General features: G+C 37.5%; 1 pseudogene; it reads right to left on the bottom strand.

Moving 5' to 3' along the window:
- Positions 1 to 7,619: 7,619 nt before the first annotated feature.
- LOC119628155 (U6 spliceosomal RNA) lies at positions 7,620 to 7,719 on the bottom strand (annotated as a pseudogene).
- Positions 7,720 to 8,052: the final 333 nt, after the last annotated feature.

Raw genomic sequence — 8,052 nt, 5'->3', positions numbered from 1 at the left:
CTATCACAACAGTTTATGCTGAAGATGCAGACCCTCCTGTAAGTAGAAGACGTTGATTAATATTCTGAACCATACTGAAAAAAATCCTTAATACTCATAATGACCCAGTTGCAAGACAGCAAAAGTAGTCTCTGTGAATTTCACCCTATTTATCCATACATTTTATGTTCTTTTGCTTATTTCATCCACAGGTACAGATCATATTTCAAATGCCTATTATTGAACCTAGACAATAAAGAATATGCTTTTTGATTTTTTAGAATGCACAATGTACTATTTACTAATTTGTCTAACAATGATAAATATATATGAAAAAAATTGTCTCCATTTGTAAGCTTCCCTTAATCTGGATATATTTTAACTTTATGTATTTTCCATTGCATGCATATATACTATTTTGTTAGAAAACTCCAAATCAACATATCACATAAAACTTATACTGAATGTGTTTATTTTGGTAAATTAAAAAGCTTAAGATTGCTTATAGAAAATAATTAACAGATTCTTTTATCATACAGAACTTTACTTCTTTTGAGATACCCCAAATTATCTTTCAAGGCAAGGTTTTTAATAAAAATGTTATTATAGCAGGAGTGATAATATACTATATAGAATTAATAGTATACATATACAAAATGCTTTCTATAAATACCTTGATTGTTTTAAAAGTATTAATTATTTTCCTAAGAACTGAATGATGACTTAAATTTTTCTTTGAGTGGGCTCACACTGTAAGTTGGTGGCTGATAAATTTTAGAAAAATATAAATAAAAGTTAAATGAACTATTTTAGAAGAGTAAGAAAATAAAATCTTGAATGTCGTGGTGGCAGGCGCCTGTAGTCCCAGCTACTCGGGGGGCTGAGGCAGGAGAATCGCTTGAACCCGGGAGGCGGAGGTTGCAGTGAGCCGAGATTGTGCCACTGCACTACAGCCTGGCCACAGTGGGAGACAACGTCTCAAAAAATAAATAAATAAATAAATAAATAAATAAATAAATAAATAAAAAGAAGTTCTGTTTTCTATTGCTAATATAAATAGTATTTTTTTTTTTTTTTTTTTTTTTTTTTGAGACAAAGTCTCGCTCTGTCGCCCAGGCTGGAGTGCAGTGGCATGATCTCTGCTCACTGCAAGCTCCGCCTCCCAGGTTCACACCATTCTCCTGCCTCAGCCTCCCGAGTAGCTGGGACTACCGGTGCACGCCACCACGCCCGGCTGATTTTTTGTATTTTTAGTAGAGATGGGGTTTCACCATGTGAGCCAGGATGGTCTCGATCTCCTGACCTTGTGATCCACCTGCCTCGGACTCCCAAAATGCTGGGATTACAGGCGTGAGCCACCGCGCCCAACCAAATGGTGTTTCTTTTAATGCTTGTATTTAATTAAAGGTGAATGACCATCATAACATTTTTCAGCTTCAATTTGGACAAGTCTTATAAACTCTATTGTGACTATAAGGAATCAAAATATACTAATGTTAACATGAAAGTGGTGGGCTTTAATTCAGAAGCTCCTTTTCTTAAGTGTGTTAAAATGTCCTTGAAACTGCTTTAATGTGTTTTGGGATATATGATAGGCAAAATTTCATAGACTTGAACCCATCAATAAAGATGGTGAATGTGAAACTGGCAATTTTTCTGTTTTTTAAGTAAATTGTAACACATACAATATACTTTGAAATTAGGAATATGTATTCAATGTTATCCAACATATGTGTTTTTAGCACCAACTATATACTGGTCATTGTGGTAACCAGTTTTTGCTCTCAAGAAACTAATAATTTTATAGAAAAGACAGAATTGCAAATAGAAACTACAGCACTCTGTAATAAATGAGTGTAAGCAAAACAATACTAACATACATTTTTTTAAAATTTTCATCGGCACAGAATTTAACATAGAGTTTAACGGCATTAATGATGAGAAACTACAAGTAGCGCTATTGTTCACCTACATGGGACATTCCTCAGAGTCTTCGTATATACAGTAAATTTCTTACTTCCGCTTTTGGTACTAATGTCTGTGGTGCCTGGCTTGGCATTCAGAGCACAGCCACCACTGTGAGAAAAGTTGTCTTGGTCTGTTGTCTGTTCTATAAAGAAGATAAATTACTTATAGAAAGCATTTATCAGCCGGGCGCGGTGGCTCAAGCCTGTAATCCCAGCACTTTGGGAGGCCGAGGCGGGCGGATCACGAGGTCAGGAGATCGAGACCATCCTGGCTAACACGGTGAAACCCCGTCTCTACTAAAAAATACAAAAAACTAGCCGGGCGAGGTGGCGGGCGCCTGTAGTCCCAGCTACTCGGGAGGCTGAGGCAGGAGAATGACGGGAACCCGGGAGGCGGAGCTTGCAGTGAGCTGAGATCTGGCCACTGCACTCCAGCCTGGGCGATAGAGCGAGACTCCGTCTCAAAAAAAAAAAAAAAAAGAAAGCATTTATCTAGAGAGAAAGCCCTGATTTTACACTTCGAAGCTCTTTTAAGTAAATTTGCCAGATTTACATTTCATATTTCTTTGGAAGAGGTTTTCATTTTGTATTCCCGGTAGTAACTTTTAGCATTTAATAATTGATGTTGGCCTTTCATTAGATGGAAAGTGGATGCCAGTCATTTTTTTCCTCCTTGAAACACCAACAATCTTCTGATATCACTATGATCAGAATTGAGCTTTTGAATCATTGCTGCAAATGGGTACCGTTAAATGAGATAGTTGCAATTTGGCTGCACCTGCATGAATCCTAAATAAAAGCTCAATTCCAGGAACATTTTTGAAATTACTATATTACATAATTATTTTTAAAAATATTAATCTTGGCTGGGCGCGGTGGCTTACGCCTGTAATCCCAGCACTTTGGGAGGCCGAGGTAGGTGGATCACCTGAGGTTGGGAGTTCAAGACCAGCCTGACCAACATGGAGAAATTCCATCTCTACTAAAAATACAAAATTAGCCAGGCGTGGTGGCGCGTGCCTATGATCCCAGCTACTCGGGAGGCTGAGGCAGGAGAATCGCTTGAACCCGGGAGGCGGAGGTTGCAGTGAGCTGGGATCGCTCCATTGCACTCCAGCCTGGGCAAAAAGAGCGAAACTCCGTCTCAAAAATAAATAAATAAATAAAATAAAATATTAATCTTGATTTTTACCCTTATTTTATGTTGGTATCATAAAAACAGAATAAGTATTGTTCATATAGGCTTGCCAAATGTTTTCTACTCTGTTACTTTTATAAATGTTTATTAATTAGAAGAAAACAGTTTCAATTTCATATTCTTCAGGGATCCTGTGCCACTACCTGGGGCTGTATCTATCTTAACACTATTTCCTGTGGAAATAGAATGTCGAATATTCGATTTCCATGTAATTGTATGATTTTGAGTGAATTTCTTAGTCTTGATTTCTAATTTGATTGCACTATGGGCTGAGAGATATAAATCAACATTTAATTCTAAACATCTTAAATTGTTTGTGATATTCACAGTCCTGACAAATAAACACAAAGGATGGATCACTGAACTCAGTAACTTCAAAACGAAAAATGATCAAGAGTGCCAACATCATCAAACACTGCTGTTAAAAACACAGGCTCTGGCAGCAGTTTGTGAATTGCATGGATACTTCCACATTTGCACTCAGATTTGAGTTAATTTGAACGAGATATTTAGTATTCACTTCTGTTGTTGTCATTATCCAAAGTGTTAACACATTAGATGAGGCACAGGACTGTGTGTGTGGGAGGAGATGTTCCTCACATCAATGAGGCTATTGACAGAAAAAAATACATATGTTGTGTTATCCAGATGGTCATCCCATCTGTTTTAAAACAGTTATTCACAGAGCTACTGGTGAATAGAACTTCAAAGAACTAGCGAGGTAAACTAAAAAGGAAATGTGGTCAGTTATCTGCTTTGGTAATTTGTAAAGTATATTCTGGGAAAACAGTTTGAGGTATTGTTGCCTTGATATATTGCATATTAGTTTTTACCCCTTTAAAATTATGAGTAAGTTAATGTTTTATAAGCAAGTACTCATTAAAATCCCTGAAAGTGTATATAGAAAAACTTCAATGAATTGTTTTGAGCGTTTTCTTAGTAAATGTAAATTATGCCCTGTGAGCCAAGTATCTGTTTATATTACTAACTGCTGAGATCGGTATGAACTGACTACTCTTACTTGTCCTATGCATGGGATTAGGTCATGAAATAAAGGGTGCAGGAAACGAGAAGGAACTAATTCACTCCTGTAACCTAAGACTGTTTTTGCTCAAGGCATAGTAGTGAAAGGATCAATCTGGGTTGCAGCTGTACAGAGGAACCCATTACCTCAACAAATTCAGCCGCCAAATGTCAGTGTAGGATAGATGATAAAACCTAAGTGTAAATCTATTCCCTGATGAAAACTTTAGGATTTCTCAAAAAGGTAGGGAAGATTTTATGTCCTGATAGTGTGCATTCTTGACTGAAATTGTCTGTTCACCTTAGAAAGGATGCTGTCAATTTATTTATTCATAACAATTTAAAAAACACACTGCTGAGAGACAAATAATGCCCTAATTCTGTTCCCAGGCATGGCCTTGATATTTTCTAAATTAAGGTGAACGAATTATATATGCCTAAGGAATTGAACTGCATACATACAGGTTGTTTCTATATTAAGAGAGAGAAAACAGAACTATCAAAAGGAAGTATTAAAATAGAAATTTATTTAGGATTTATATATTTTAGTACTGAAGTTTATTAATATATCATTTTTAGGAAACTTATTCATATTTAAATGTATTAAATTGCTCATTTTTATTTTGAAAATTGTGTTCTGCTTTATTCCTGAGGGTACACAGCAAATTTAGGAAATACTCACATTTTGCAACCTGAACAAAGAAAAGTTTGGGTGTTTGCCTGATAGTGTTGCAAGTCAAATTGAACACTTCTAAAAATAATTTTCTTTAAATATCATGTCACATTCTTTATTATAAAGAAAATGATGATAGTACTTTTCAAATTCCTACTTGAAATCTAATTTATTATTTTAAGTGATTTTATTTCGTCTCTATGAAAGGGTGCCTCCCATCTTCCTCCTCCTTTAGCCAAGCTTCTGTGTCTTCCCTCCATCCACTCTCAGTGCCTTCCCTCTGAAGATCCGTTAGGGCTGCACCAGTCAAATCAGTCCCTCGGTGGCAGCTGTTGCACCTGGCTGCATCTAGTTGGCCATCTTAACATGTGTATTTCCATAACTAATTTTTGTGTGTTGATTTTGTACCCTGCAATTTTGCTAAATTAAAATTAGCTCCAGTAAGTTTATTTATTTCTTTGTTTTTTTGAGACAGGGTCTGGCTCTGTCACCCAGGCTGGAGTACAGTGGTGCAATCTTTGGCTCACTATAACCTCCACCTCCTGGCTCAACTGATCTTCCCACCTCAGCCTTCTGAGTAGCCGGGATGACAGGCATGAGCCACCACACCTTGCTAGTTTTTGTACTTTTTGTAGAGATGGGGTTTTGCTGTGTTGCCCAGGCTGGTCTCGAACTCTTGGGCTCAAGCAACCTGCCTGTATTAACATCCCAGAGTGTTGGGATTACAGGTGTGAGCCACCATGTCTGGCTAGTAGGTTCATATATGTGTATATGTGTGTGTGTGTGTATTATGTGGAATTTTCTGAATATAGAATCCTGTCATCTGACAACAGAGTTTCACTTCTTCCTTTCCAATTTAGATGCTTTTATATCTTTTTCTTGTCTAATTTTCTTGGCTGGAACTTCCAGTACAATGTTGAGTAGTAGTGGTGAAAGTGAGAATCCTTATTTTGTTCCTGTACTTAAGTGGAACACTTTCCATTTTTCACCAATGAATATGTTAGCTATGGATTTTTTCATAAATGCTCTTTATTATTTTTGAGAAATTCCTTCTATTCCTAGCTGAATGTTTTTATTATGAAAGTGTTAAATTCATAAAGGGTGTTCAATTTTGTCAACTACTTTCTCTGCATCTATTGAGATGATAATATGTTTTCCTCCTTTGTTTCACTAATGTGGTGCATTACATTGATTGATCTCTTATGTTGAACTCCTCTTGCATTCCTGGGATAAGTCCCACCTGATCATGGTGTATACCACTTTTAGTGAGCTGCTGGCTTTGGTTTGGTAGTATTTCATTCAGTATTTTTGTGTCTATATTCATAAAGGATATTGGTGTGTAGTTTTTCTTTCTTCTCTTCTTTTTTTATTTTTATTTTTATTTTTTGAGATGGAGTTTAGCTCTTGTTGCCTAGGCTGGAGTGCAATAGTGTAAGGGGAACCAGCCTCCAATGTTTCAACATAGGTTCTTTTCTATTTTCCCTAAGTGTTGGCTGGTCTGAGAAATAAAGGGACAGAGTACAAAAGAGAGAAATTTTAAAGCTGGGTGTCTGGGGGAGACATCACGTGTTGGCAGGTTCCGTCATGCCCCCTAAGTTGCAAATCCAGCAAGTTTTTATTATAGATTTCAAAAGGGGAGGGGTGTACAAATAGGGTGTGGGTCACAGAGATCACATACTTCAAGGGCAATAAAATATCACAAGGCAAATGGGGACAGAGTGAGATCACAGGACCAGGGCAAAATTAGAATTGCTGATGAAGTTTCATGTCCCACTGGGCATGCATTCTCACTGATAACATCTTATCAGGAGACAGGGTTTGAGAGCAGACAACCTGTCTGACTAAAATTTACTAGGCAGGAATTTCCAAATCCTAATAAGCCTGGGGGCACTGCAGGAGACCGGGGCTTATTTCATCCCTTATCTGTAACCATAGAAGACAGACACTCCCAGAGTGGCCATTTTAGAGACATACCCCTGGGAATGCATTCTATTTCTCACAGCTGTTCCTTGCTGAGAAAAGTAATTCAGTGATATTTCTCCTGTTCGCTTTTGTAAGAAAAGAAATATGACTCTGTTCTGTCTGGTCCCACAGGCAGTCATGCCCAATGGTTATCTCCCTTATTCCCTGAAAATTGCAGCCATCCTGTTCCTTTTGGATGCCCAGATTTCCTATTGTTCAAACACACATGCTCTACAAACAACTTGTGCAGATAACGCAATCATCACAGGATCCTGAGGTGACATACATCCTCAGTTTACGAAGATGACGGGATTAAGATATTAAAGTAAAGACAGGCATAGGAAATTATAAGAGTATTGATTGGGGAAGTGATAAATGTCCATGAAATCTTCACAATTTATGTCCAGAGATTGCAGTAAAGACAGTCGTAAGAAATTATGAAACTATTAATTTGGAGAACTAATAAATGTCCATGAAATCTGTACAATTTATGTTCTTCTGCCATGGCTTCAGCCGGTCCCTCCGTTTGAGGTCCCTGACTTCCCGCAACACAATGGCATGATCTTGGTTTACTGCTAACTCTGCCACCCAGGTTGAAGTGATTCTCCTGCCTCAGCTTCCCAAGTAGCTGGGATTACAGGTGCCTGCCACTATGCCTGGCTAATTTTTGTATTTTAGTAGAGATGGGATTTCACCATGTTGGCCAGGATGGTCTCCATCTTCCGAGCTGGTGATCTGCACACCTTGGCCTCCCAAAGTGCTGGGATTACAGGCATGAGGCACCATGCCTGGCCTTTTGTTTATATATATATATAAAATAAATATGAAACACTTCACGAGTTTTCATGTCATCCTTGCACAGGGCCCCGGCTAATCTCTGTATTGTTCCAATTTTAGTATATGTGCTGACAAAGCAAGCATGAGATCATTCTTTTTTAATGTAAGCATTTAAAGCTATAAATTTCACTGAGTACTCCTGTCACGCCATCTCATAAATTTTGGTACCTTGCATTTTATTTTAATTCATCTGAAAGTATTTCAATTTCTCTAGTCATTTCTTCTTTGAGCCACTGGTTGTTTAAGAATGTTGTTTAAATTTCACTTATGTGCAAATTATCCAGGTTTTCCTATTTTTGACTTCTAGCTTCATTACACTTTTGTTGGAAAAGACACTGTGTGTGTGTGTGTGTGTGTGTGTATATATAATTTTTCTTTTTTTTTTAGACAGAGTCTCGCTCTGTTGCTCAAGG

Source organism: Chlorocebus sabaeus, chromosome 9, assembly GCF_047675955.1.
Source record: "Chlorocebus sabaeus isolate Y175 chromosome 9, mChlSab1.0.hap1, whole genome shotgun sequence".
In the NCBI taxonomy this organism is placed as follows: Eukaryota; Metazoa; Chordata; class Mammalia; order Primates; family Cercopithecidae; genus Chlorocebus; species Chlorocebus sabaeus.
Note: the sequence above shows the minus strand (reverse complement) of the source record. Positions and strands in the feature narration are given on the sequence as shown.